The sequence below is a fragment of the Nannospalax galili genome, unplaced genomic scaffold (assembly GCF_000622305.1).
Source record: "Nannospalax galili isolate Female #2095 unplaced genomic scaffold, S.galili_v1.0 scaffold28, whole genome shotgun sequence".
Lineage (NCBI taxonomy): Eukaryota > Metazoa > Chordata > Mammalia > Rodentia > Spalacidae > Nannospalax > Nannospalax galili.
Genome location: NW_008359594.1, coordinates 863,770 through 877,302, shown reverse-complemented (window position 1 = coordinate 877,302; position 13,533 = coordinate 863,770). Strand labels below are relative to the sequence as shown.

The following is a 13,533-nucleotide window of genomic DNA, read 5'->3' as shown; positions in this document are numbered from 1 at the left end:
AAGGAAGGAGGATCAGGAGTTCAAGGTCATCCTCCACTATTTAGGAAGTTGGATGCCAGCCTGGCATACATGAATCTCTGTTTCAAAGCAGCAGCAGCAGCAACAACAAGAAAATTAAAACCCCCAAAACAAAACAGAAAGGTAAAGAGGAGTGTAAGAAGATTCCAGAAGCAGGGGTTCAAATCCCATCTTTGGGAATTTAAATTGGATTAAGTACTAGAGAAGACCAACTCGAATGTGAAAAGATCACAGGCATTTGAGACTACCTCAGTGCTCAAGGTCTGACAGCAGAACCTCAGCCCATGCAGGCTGAAGGGCAAAACCTGTCTGGGCCCCTAATTTGGGACTGCCTTGAGGCTGAGGGGAGCTGGGTAGCAGTGATTAATCATAAAGACTTATAATCCAAATTAATTTCTAAGCAGAAGTAAGTTGTCAGTGCTCACAGCAGGAAAGAAAAAAAATCCTTCAAAAAGCTGTAATACTTTGGTGAATTCGAAATATTTACATTCCCCAAACAGCCCTTTCTTCTGAGAAATGACTTTTCTTTTAGAACCATATGGCAGGAACATACTCTGCGTGTAATACAGTCCTTGTTCTTGGTGATTATGATGATGAAGCCACTGCGGTGGTAAAGATGCCACCTGACTGATTGCGAACATGCAGGAGCCACAGTCAGCAGTGACTGGGAGTTTATTATTTTTAACACTCTCCGAAGGCCCCAGAACACATGAAGTGAATACCATCGGGTGCTTTTGGCCAGAGTATAGCTTGGAAAAGAAAGAAGGAACAAGGAGGAGGAGGAGTGGGGGAAGAGAAGAAAATAATGTACAGAGGGAGTAGAATAGAACCTACTTTCTCTTTTGATAAAAGTCATTATGCTGTCAGCAGAAGCTGCTGGAAGCCTACTGGTTTTTAATGTGGAAATGGTCTGCATGGGGAGGGATGGCTATTTGTCATAGCTACCTCCCAGCATGGCCTCCTGCAGCTGGAGGTAGAAATGCCACTGTCAGAGGGAACAGGGGAAGGAGTGGCTGTGGGGCAGGGGCTGGGCTGCAAGAGGGGAGCAGTTACCCACAGTAATGGAGCCTACACTCTCCAGCCTCCAGATGGGATGAACAAGAGTTTGGTTTATAGTGGAGAAAGAAATATGAGAGGGCTCTTGCTAGAGGACTGGATGGTCTTGAGCCTACAGCAACCTGATTTGGGTATTTAGGAACCACCCTTTTTAGTTCATCCACTGGCTCATTGTTTGTCACCCTAGGCTAATGAAGCCACCTGTGTCCATAAGCCTCTCAATTTCCTTCCTTCATTCTTATATGTAAAGAGACATCAAGAAACACTAAACGTAGCTGGGTGTGATGCATATACCTGTAATCCTAGCACTTAGGAGGCTGAGGTAGGAGGATAGGGAGTTTGAGGTCAGCCTGTGTACTACACAGAAAAGCCCTGAAGAAACCAAGAGCTCGGGATGTAGCTCAGCGGTAGAACACTTGCCTACCATGCACAAAGCCTTGAGGCAGTCCCAATGACAGATAGACAGTATGTGAGCGTGGGTGCGTGCCACACACACACACACACACACACACACACACACACACACAAGAACTGGAGAAATCCTTTATCATGGAAGAAAGATACAAACAAAAACATGAAAAATAGATAATTTGGAGGAACAAAAACATGGGCTAGTCAAGGCACTTGCTGCAAAGTCTGAGAACCTGAATTTGATCCCAAGAACCATGTGGTGGAAGGAGAGAACTGACTCTGTGTTATCTCTGACCTCCACAAGGTGCCCCCCATATATAAATGTAAAAAGTTCAAAACATTAAAAAAACATATCTAATTAGTATCCACATAGATTTCTGAAGACACATTTGCAAAGCATGAAGAAGATACCATAAAAGCCTAATGATTAGGGAGAAAGAAAGCATTTAGATCATTGAAAGTGACAGTTACAAGTAATAGATGAAATTAAATTGATAACGTCTGCTTGTGATTGTTTGTGTGCTATTCTAAATCAGTAAGGATCAGAAAGGACAAAATTCTCTGGCAAGATAAGGGTCTGACTTTTTCTTCCTCATTTCATGTTGGATGTACTGTTTTAATAAAAGAACAAGTGGGCCCTCGTTGAGAAGAGTTCTGCGAGAAATCTGAAGGAGCAGACTCTCAGCAAGAGTCTGCTCTTGGCCTCAGACTGGATGCTGAGTTAGACTGTCCTTATTCAAGCATTACTGTAAGGTGGCATCAGATAGTAAATACCACACTGAATAACTGGAACTTAAGAAACTTGGGGGGATGCTGGGCATGGTAGTGCAGGCCTTTAATCCCAGCACTAGGGAGGCAGAAGCAGGCAGATCTCTGTGAGTTCAAGGCCAGCCTGGTCCACATAGTGAGTTCCAGGTCAGCTGGGGCTACAGGGAGACCCTGTCTCAAAAAGACTCCCTCACCCAAAAAAGAAAGCAGCTTGGGTGGACAACAAAGGGGAAGAAACTATATATAAAACAGAGACTCATTTTCCTGAGAGAGGCACAAAGCTTTCTATTAAGAGGGCACACTGAGAGCTAGACCAGGAATGAAGGCCACCATGTAGACATACGACTGAAAAGTGTCATCACCAAGCACCTATAAGACCTTGGGGCAACTCAGCCATCCTAAGAACAAAGCTTAGACCACACCGGCTTTCCTACTAGCACAGCCCATCCTGAACAGGAATGCCTTTGGGATTTGGAGGAGAAAAAAAAAATGCTACTTTAAGGCATTAATACTTTTTTTTTAAATTAATGTGGTGCTGTGTGGATGGCTTATCTACTAAAATCAGGTGGATCTCTGGAGCTTACTTGCTAGTTATCCAGTCTAGCTCAATGGGTGAACTCCAGGTCCCAGTGAGCGATTCTGTCTCAAAAAACAAGGTAGAGGGCAGTTGAGATGGCTTGGTAGGTAAAGGTGTTTGCTACCAAGTCTGGTGATCTGAGTTTGATCCCCGGACTCACACCGTGGAGGCAGAAGGAGAGAAGGGGACATCTAACCGTCACATGTGCTCTGTGCCATGAGCTTGCAAGGGCATGCATGAATGTATTCATGTGTGGATGCATATGTGTGCACACACTACACACATACACACACAAAATAAATAAATGTCAAAAATTTAAAAAGCAAAACAAGGTGGAGAGCATTACTGAGGAGTGACACCTGAAATAGCCCTCTGGCCCTCCCCACACGTGCATTCTCCCACAAAATTGTAAATCTAATTAAAAATTAATATATCAATTGCATATTAACATCACATCTTAATGAAACATAACCCTTTTGAATTCTTTTCAGCCTCTGGCTTTCTAGAAGGCAGTTGGACTCTTATTTCTGCTCCTGCACTCAGTATATTATGATTTGTTGTGCTTGGGGAGGGGAAAATTTGTAGGAATTCTATACCCAGCCAAACTGAAATGAAAAGGCAGGAATAAAATGTTTTCAAGCGTGCTGGAATGCTGAAATGTTGCTCCCTACACTCGCACTTTCTGCAAAGGTATTTTGAGACCACGTTTGCAGCAAAGCAAAGGACTCAACAAAGCCAGCAAGGTCTAGAACTCAGGAAACCCAGGAACTGACCCCAAGTCAGTGCAGAGAAAGCCAGGACACCCTGTGCCAGTTGAGTGCTTGATAACAGAGGTACTGGGGCAGCAGGATCTGTATAGAGCAAGTGATATTGTAGGGTGTATGGGGAAAATGGAAACAGATTCTAGAAATAGAACAGAATTATAAACTTCGGAAAAAGCAAATAACTATGTAAGAAAGAGCAGGTTGTGATCCCACTCTGCTGGGCTGTGAATATTTGTCCCATGGTCATAACCATGTAAACAACACCTACTGCGGTTGGTATTTAGTTTCACTCTATGGAAAATGAAACTATGTTATAGAACAGAATGTTTATCAGTGTTTAAAATGTGATGGTAGCCAGGGGTGGTGCACATGCCTGTAATCTTGGCCCTCGGCCGGCTGAAGCAGGAGGATTGCTGCAAGCTTGAGGCCAGTCTGGGCTACAGAGTGAGTTCCAGGCCAGCATGGGCTTCAGGGTGACACCTTGTCTCAAAACCAAAAAGAAAAGGAAAAAGCACTAGACATAGGAATAGAGGAGCACAAACTGAAGGGAAGACAGGGCCATCGGAACTCTTATGGAAACGGGAAACCATTTGATGGAACAGGAAATATCATGGTAGTTTGCAGCTCTTATTTACAAAGGTAGCTAAAAGTGGAGCTTCGATCAGTGCAATGATTGTATTGGGATGTTAGAGTGTGGTGGAGAGAAAGGGCAAAGTTTAGAAGTGACACTCTCATTCAATACAGCCGGAAGTCAACCTTGCAGTGAGCTAGTAAGTCAGGAATAGTGGCGGAAGCCTGATCGTTTGTGGTAGGGAGGCAGATATCCTATCAGTTGAGTATATGGAGGTGGGAAGGGTAAAGGCAGGAGATTGCTGTTTCTATTAACTGTATGTTTAAGAAATAGCTTTGTATGTTTCAGGCCGCCAACATACATACATGAGGTCCACCTAGTTTATCCTTGTCTTGTGTTTGTGATATTGACATGTGGGAGGCAGCAGTCAGACTGTGATCTGTTCCCTTTCAACCTACATATCAAATATGGATCAGAATGCTCCAGAAGAGCCTCTGGGGATCCTGGTATGCAGATGAGGACCCACTCTTTTTCAAATAACACTGTTCTTTCATATTGAATTCCATTTCTGTAGGAGGATTGACAAATGTTCTCTATTATCAACCACAACTTAATGCGCTTTCAGGGGAGGGTTCTGGGAGGGCAGAAATGGGATGGAAGATGATGTTCCTTCTTAAAGTAGCCTTGATGGTGGCGCTAACTCTCAAGAAGGGACTCTGAAAAGAAATCTTGATAAGTGACCTGCCACCCTCTTGGTGAATGTGCTAGAATGTTAGTCCAGATGCTAAAGAAAGATCAGTTTATCAAATCAAGCATGGGAAGCTAGAGTGAAGTGCTCGGTAATCAGAGGAGGGACAAGTAATAAAGAAGGCAGCTATAAAGAGACCTCATAAGCTTACCTGGCAGGGGAGATACCTTGATCACAAAGGTGGTTTTCTCAGGGTGAGACTTATTTATTGCATTCCGGATGTGCTGACCCCTGCAGTTTCCCCAAATGTGGGAAACTTGACTGCATAGTTTGTGGTAGTGGGGGGGGGCTGCTTTTGGGCTTTCCTCTTAAAAAAAGAAAAGAGACCTTCTTCAGGGGGCTGGGGAAATGAATTCCATCCCCAGCACCTACTTAAAAGCCCTGTGGGGTAGCGTGCATTTGTAATCTCAGCACTGGGGAGGTAGAGACATGTGGGTTCCCAGAGCTTACTGGCCGGCCAGCCAGCCTAGCTGTGAGTTCCAGGGCCTAGTAAAGAAACAGTGAATGTCACCATAGGATGACACCCAAGGTTGATCTCTGATCTACACACATACCTGCATACATGTGCACATACATTTGTATACATACGTGCATCCATACAGACATGAATACATACACATACAAAAAGACCTTATTTAATCAGAAGGGGCAGACCCTGTCAGGCTACTGATAACATTGACAATAATCAACCAGATATCCCGGATGCACACAGAAGAGCCAGCAGTGAGGAATGCCATCAAAGTTCTCCCGAGTCTCTACCTGGAGGAGATGCTTCTCATCACACCGGGGAGAGTGGAGACTCCATCCAAGCCAGATTTGCTCACTATGAAGTTCATTCAACAATGGTATCTTGAGGATCAACTTAAGAATCTGTGAAAGATGATAGATATTTCTTGGTGCCAATTGCATTTTTCTATGTGATAGACTGGAGGTTTCTTCCAGGAGTTGATGTCCACAACTCCTAAAGAAATGCAGTTGTGACAGTTGTCTCATCCAAATGTCTAAATGTGGGTTTCAGAGCTGGAGAATCAAGGTGGACAACCAAAATGGGTATTGGCCATGCTTTATGGGTATTTAGAGTCCCTCTGAGTCACACTGCTATATTTAGAGAACATCGAGCCTTACAGGTCCCTGAGAAGCAACTTGGAGAACTCATTTCTCTAGCTTCCTTGGTGTCTAGGAGGTAGGTGTGTGACCTCATTCTTGCTTATTAGGTTCACCTACTTAAGATTTTTGGTTTAGAAGTAAGTGACAAGAGGAAGAGGCTCTGAGTAGAATTTCTGTTCTGACGGAGGTTCTGCAGAGGCATCTGGCTGTCAGAGACAGAGACGAACCAGGGGACTAGCAGGGTCCATCAGTTGGAGAGTTCTACAGTATGGCTTTGGACACTGATCTAGAACTGTTCGACTCAAGCCCTAGCTCCCCCTGTAGTTCAGAGGACAAGGCACTCTGAACTCCTTTCCTACTTAATCAGACTCAGTCTCTGTTGCTTGCAGCCAGGAATCCTGACATGACCATGGTGAGTTGCTGGGCCTCTCTTTTAAATGAGAACATATTCATTCAACAAAAGTATAGTTAATGTATATGCTTAGGAACTTATTAATTTTTTTCTATATAGACTTCCTAGTCTGACTAAGGGTATATAAGAGAACTGGTCTCTTACAGATATGAATGAAGTTTCAACTCCAATTTTACAGCTAGCACTCCAAAGTTGGATAGATTGACATTTTATTTGGTTTTCAGAGTGTTAGCTAACTTTGACTCTGACTTGTAATGGCAGAAATGTCTGACAATATAATTATGATTGTGCCTATCAGCTATCTCATATTGTATAAAATGTAGATCTTTTGTTCTCCATTAAACTTTTAAGGAGTGGGTGGGCTTTTCTGCCTGCTTTTGGTTGTGGAAGATCTAAGGTGGTTACCTAAGAAAATGTTCCCATTGTATTATTTCAAGTGTTCTTGAATCAGGTTGTTCTTTAAGAATTTTAGAAGAAATTGAAATTCATTATGAAAGTGCTTATCTACTAATATCCACTCAATCCAAAATTTCTGGAAGGATTGTTTTGTAAGGGACAGGAGGGGTTCAGATTCAAGGACTGTAATGTGGCAGGATTTCTATTGTGGGAAGTCCAGCTGGACAGAAATACCAGAAAACACATTTTTGATCTAAGACCAGAATTCTAAAGGAATTATATGATCTAATACCCTCAACCAGAAAACTGGGTCTTTGATAGCCCCTGGCCCAAAGCAACTCTGCCTTCCTTAATCAGACCAACAGGAAATAGGCTTTTCGGGCAGAGTCTCCTCTAAAAAGGGAATCCCTCCCCAAGTCTCTGAATAGAAGATTATGGAAAAACAGGACATTTCCTTAGAGTGCAAGCACTGCAGTGTCTGCAGTGACTGGCCAAGAAATTTATCCCATGGTTAGCTAATGGAATCTTTATTATCTTTATGTAGCAGGGTGTATGATCTTTATTTCCATTTTTCTCAACACGTGTGTGTGTGTGTGTGTGTGTGTATGTGTATGTGTGTGTGAGAGAGATCATCCCTCTATTATGTTTGGAAGTGGTTACATAATCATTTAGTCATGGGTTACAGGACTACTAGGAACCACATCAGATATAATTTACAGAAATGTATAGTACTCGAGGATCCTGGGATTGGAGCTAGATACAATTGGATAACATTTTGGGGTTGTCTTCTTTTAACACACACACACACAGTATATGATGTGCATATGTGTGTGTTTATTTGTGTGTGAATGCAGGCATGTGCATTCCATGGCATGCCTGTGGAGGTCAGAGGACAATCTTGGGTGTGAATCTTGGTCTTCCATCTTATTTAATACAGGGTCTCTCTTTTGTTGTTTGCTGCTGTGCATGCCAGCTGCAAATGCCAGTCCAGCTGACCCATGAGCTTTCAAGCATTCTCCTGTCTCTGCATTCCATTTTGCAGTAGGAGCAACTGGGATTACTGATGTGTGCCACTGTGCCTGCGCCAGGTTTATTATTTTTTCAATGTATATTTTTGTGCATTTCATAAATACATATTAGTCATATTTAGATCTTTCCCCTATCTGCACCCCCCCAGCCTGCCCACAGGTTTCATATATTCTGTCATATATGTTAAGGCCTATAGAGTCAAGTTTGTGTCCCCAGATGTCTTTTGATGTGAGTTCATCCACTGGAGTCTGTTCAACCTCTCTAGCCTCACTCCTTAAAAAAGATTAACTGTCCCTCACCTAGCAGCAACCCCCTACCAACAGTTCCTCAGCTAAGGTTGGGGCTCCTCTTCATTTCCCCAGTACTATGCAGGATTTTTGTCTGATTGCATTAGGGAGAAAAATCAATCAATGGTCCAACCCCAGCTTTAAAGCCTAATAACCACAATAATGATTGGCACAGCAAACTATATCCGTGTAATAGTAACACTTTTATCTTGGGGGTAATCAACACCTATCTAATTGGATCTGAAGCTCTCTGAATAGGAGGGAACTCATGTGTGGCATGGTAAACATAGCCAAATACACATGGCTAGAGAGCCTAGAAAAAATCCTGCTCTGTCACATCCTTAGACAAACATAACTTCTCACTGTATGCTAAATATGTATCCTTATATTTACAGACAAGTATACCAATCACCAATCATCAAAAAGTTTCTTTTTGCAACAGATGGAGACTATTACAGATTCCACAACTGGCCACACACAGAGAATGTGCCTATGAGATGCCTAACCCTAAATGACATATCTACAATGGAACCTCTACACCTAAGGCTCATGGAACATAGTGGGACAAGGGGTAGAGAAAATACTAATGCATCTCTCAACTCTCACCAGTGAAGCTTCTTCATGCAACAGAGGATGATGAACACAGAGGCTACAATTGGCCAAAGTGTAGAGAATAATATTGTGTGTCCCTGGATAGGACTCCTACATTAAACCTTACCTACCCAGGACTCAGGGAGTATTTTGAAACAGGGGGCAGAAAAGTGTCAGAGCCAAGGGTAGTGCATGATCATAAGGAAACAGAGTTTTCCAGGTCTCTGGGAACTTGCTCATATGAACTTGCAGCAATGGTGATAGCATGCACAAGACCCATGTGAACTCAATGCAATGATTTTATGATGGTTCTGGGGATCTGAACTTGTCTTCATACTTGTGTGGTAAGTGTATTACCTACTGTGCCATCTCCTCAGCCATATATATATATATATTTGATGTATTTAGGATAGTTGTTTTTTAGTGGCTTTTAAAAACGATATGCATGAAGTGTGAACACATGTGTATGCACACACGTATGTGTGTACACACAAAATATTCAAGTGGTAGAGTGTGACAGGCAAGACTGCTTTGGTCTACAACTACTTGGTACATTTTTCAGTATCCTTCCTCTGGTAAGAGTGACTAATATTTTTCTTTAGAAAAGTATTTCCCACTGACTGAAACTTCATATTGCTTTGATGTGGATTTTAAGTGTAATTACTCATCTAACTTGGTCACAGAAAAGGGGCACATGACTCTGGCCCGAACAGCCAAGAGTAACCAATGCATTAGGTCACAGTGATTGACCCAAATTGGGTTAATCAGATTCCCAGCTGAGATTTTTCATCTTATGGAAAATATGGTGTCCTACTGGGACTGCTGTTTCGAGATGACGTGAGCCTACAGCTATCTGAGATCACACAGCAGGAGCGACCACACCTTGCTAGTATTTACTACACACTTACATGCTCCAGGTACTGTTTAAGTGCTGTGCATGCTGTGTCTCATTCAATATATGCAACACCTCCCTGGAGTAGGGCTTACATATGAAGACACTGATGCATGGAGAAGTTAGGTCCTCAATTGCTTACGCTCATGGTAAGCATTCACAGTCACACCATCTGACTTTGAAGGTGAAGGTTGTAACTGCTTTGACATATATTACTTAATCTGAGCAGAGAAAGGTCAAGTAGAGAGAAAGGGGACTGGGAGAAAGAGAAAGAACCCTGATGACATGATTCGAGGTAGCCAAGATAAACAGAATTAAAAGATGGAGATACACAAAGTGTCAAATCTAGTTGTGATGAGTTGGCTAAACTCTAGAACTGCAGGTACTGGAGTAATCTTTTTTCTTCAAGGTTTAGATGGTTTTGAATTGGGCCTTGGTCACATACAACTGTAGGAGTTTGAGCCTGGATGACTACATATATGTTACAGTCTATGTTACATTCTACAGCATTCTCATCTGTGATGTCCATTTCAGTAGCCATTAACCTTGTATGGCTACTGAACCATTAAAAGTGCATAATTTGATAAGAGAACTGAATTTTTAGCTTTTCTTATACTAATTAACCATAATTCAATATTAAATGGCTATATGGGCTAGTGTCAGACAGCACAGATCTGGAGAACACAGGTAAAGCCTTATATTACTGTCTTGCTTCATTCAGATTGGTATAATGAAATGTTGGAAACTGGAAGCTTTTAAACAACAAGACTTTATTTCTGGAGGATGGGAAGTCCAAGATTAAGACAGTGGTGGATTTAGTGTCTGGTGAGGACCTCTCTCCTGGCTGTTTGTTCAGATAGAAGAAGGAGCTAGGGCTCTTTCTTGGCCTTATTCATAAGGGTATTGGTTAAAGGTAGGTTCTGCCTCATTATCCAATTAATTCTCAACCCCTCCCCCCATATTATCACTTTGGAGATAAATTTTGGTGAGATACAAACACTTAGATATGAACAATGACTAATGAGTAAAAATTAATAATCATTGTGACTCAAAAATTGAAAAAAAAACTCAAATGTAGTTAAAAACAACTGAAGGATTTATAAAACGAAAATGAAAATGAAATTTTTGATTCAGAAACAGGAAGACTTGGGCCAACAAAATGGCTCAGTGGTTAAAGGTGCTTGTGCTAAGCCTGACAACTTGAGTTGGCTCCCTGAGCCCATATGGTGGAAGGAGAGAACTGACTCCTGCAAGTTGTTCTCTGACCTCTGTGCATGGGCTGTGTCACACAAGCACCCACAATAAATAAATAAATAAATAAAAAATAAATAAAAAATAAATGTAAAAAAGTATTTTAAAGTAGCTGGAGAGATGGCTCAGTGGTTAAGAGCACTGGCTGCTCTTGTAGAGGACCTGGGTTTGGGTCCCAGCACCCACATGGCAGCTCACAACTGTCTGTAAGTCCAGTTCCAGGGGCTCTGATGCCCTCTTCTGGCCTCTGCGGGCACTGCATACATGTAGTGCACACACAAGCAGGGACACACACATACACATAAATAAAAATGAATAAAATCAAAAGTCTTTAAAATCTTTTTAAAGAGAGAAGGTAAGAGTAGAACAAAACTCAAAGATGTAAGGAAATTAAAATAAAATATACACCAAAATAGGCAAATCATTAGCCAACCAACAAGGCATAAAGGGAAAAGCACAAACAGACAAAACTTGAAATGATTATGAAAAAGTAGTCATAGGTACAGAGGACATTAAGCAAGTTCTTAAATAATACTTATATCTGCATAAATAATTTAAGAAATACTGGATTATTTTCCAGGAAAATGTAAGTTTTCAGTATTCTTTTGTGTTATGGATGGAGAACCTGATTCTCCTGGTGGAATGAATCCTTTTTCATTCCATTTATCATGGAATAAACAAGAAAAATTTCAAAGAGGTATTTTGCTTTCTGGTCTAGATAATGAGCAGGCGTGTACCATTCTGTTACAATTATTGGTGCTTTAAATCTTGTTTTATTATTATTTTAAATTTTATTTATATTATTATTGTGTGTGAATGTGTGTATCTGTGTATCACTGTATGTGTGTGTGTGTGTGTGTGTATGTGCGTGTGCCACAGCATGAGGACACTTAACAGAATCAGCTCTCTCCTTCTACCATGGGGTCTGGGGATCGAACTCAAGCCATCAAGCTTGCACAGCAAGCATTTTTACCTGCTGAACCATCTCACTGGCCCTATTCAAGTTATACTCAATCATTTTTAGCATTGCTGGGCATTTATGATGTTACAAGTCATTTAAAATTTTTTCACACATAAATCGAACATTATTGAATTTGAAGAAAAGGAGAATCGCACAACTCCTTAAATTGTTCTAGAGAACTGTAAAAGAAATGTAACAAATTTTGCTTTAAGTCAGTGTGATATGGATTTCAAATCTAGTGAAACATAAAAGGGAATCACAGAGATGAACCTCACTCTGGGGATCAACATGGACTTCTAACAGAATAATCGCGAAGGAAAACTGATAGAGAGTTGAAAGACATGCAGGGCTGTTGCCAAATATGTCACTAGGTGAGACTCATTCAGGAAGTTAGAGAGAGTTCATTGTTAGCAAATGCTGTCTTAACTTCAGTTAGCACACTTGATTTGAAATGTTTGATTAGACGAGAAAATCTGAATAAAACATTTTCCCTCAATAACACAAAAATACATCCCAAATCAAAGTCTGCACTATTCTTAATGATAAAAACTTATTAACATTGTTAAAATTAGGAAGAAGATACATGTGCCCACTTTCACTGAGTTTTTCTAGAGTATTAACCAATGAGAGAATGAAGCAAGGGTATGCAAATTGTGAGCCAAGATGTGGAAGCAACCTGGATGTCCATAGATTGATGGATAGTCAAAGCAAACATGATAGTAAGACGGAATAGTACTTACAAAAGAAGGAAATTCTGCCATATTTGAGAACACGGATGAACCTGGAGGACATCATACTTAGGGGAAGCAAGGCAGTCACAAGAGGACAAATACTGCATGACTCCACTTACATGAGGTGTCCAAAGAGGTCAAACAGAAAGGAGAGAGTAGAATGGCAGTGACTGGAGGGAGGGGCAGACGGAGAGTTGCTATTCAATGGACACAATGTATCAGTCAAGTGAAGAGAAAATAGTTTTAGGATCCATTGGACAATGCTGCACCTGCTAAGGCAGGACACTCAAAAGCTTACAAGAGAGATCTCCAATTGTGTGTTTTTTCCTTGCAGTAAATTTTAAAGGGAATAAAAATGGTAAAGAAAGACAAAGTTGGCATTTCAAATTCTATGCCTCTGTCTATAACCATAAAGCCCAAGGAATCAACTGAAAAAGCTATTAGAAAGTCAGAGAATTCACTGAGTCATTGAGCAAATCAATATGTGAAAATCAATACTTTCCTAAATAAAATAACACTTTACTAGTTTATATGATAGTATTGAAATGTGAAAAAGGCTAAATTCCATTTACTGCTAATGAAATCAAAGGAAAACAAGGACTCTTTCACTTAAAAGATTGGTAAGGGTTTTGATGGTATATAAAATTAAAGTGTAAGGGGACTGGTGAGATGGCTCAGCAGTTAAAAGCATCGATTGCTCTTGCAGAGGACCCAGGTTCAATTCCCAGCATCCTCATGATGGCTAACAACAGACCTTAAGTCTAGTTCTAGGGGATTTGACACTGTCTTCTGACCTTCAAGGGCATTACATGACATGGGTACACATATACATGAGGCATAACATTCATACACATAAAATAACAGAGGTTCTTAAAAATGTTGGTGAGAATATAGACTTGGTGCAACTTATTTGATGAGCAATTAACATCATTTAGCATGATAAAAAAACAGACAGCCTGTCTA

General features: G+C 41.1%; 1 non-coding gene across 1 annotated transcript; it reads left to right on the top strand.

Moving 5' to 3' along the window:
• Window positions 1–5,056: 5,056 nt before the first annotated feature.
• Window positions 5,057–5,223, top strand: LOC115068516. The gene has a single exon (XR_003847865.1). It is a non-coding gene; the product is annotated as a U1 spliceosomal RNA (small nuclear RNA).
• The last annotated feature ends 8,310 nt before the right edge of the window (window positions 5,224–13,533 follow it).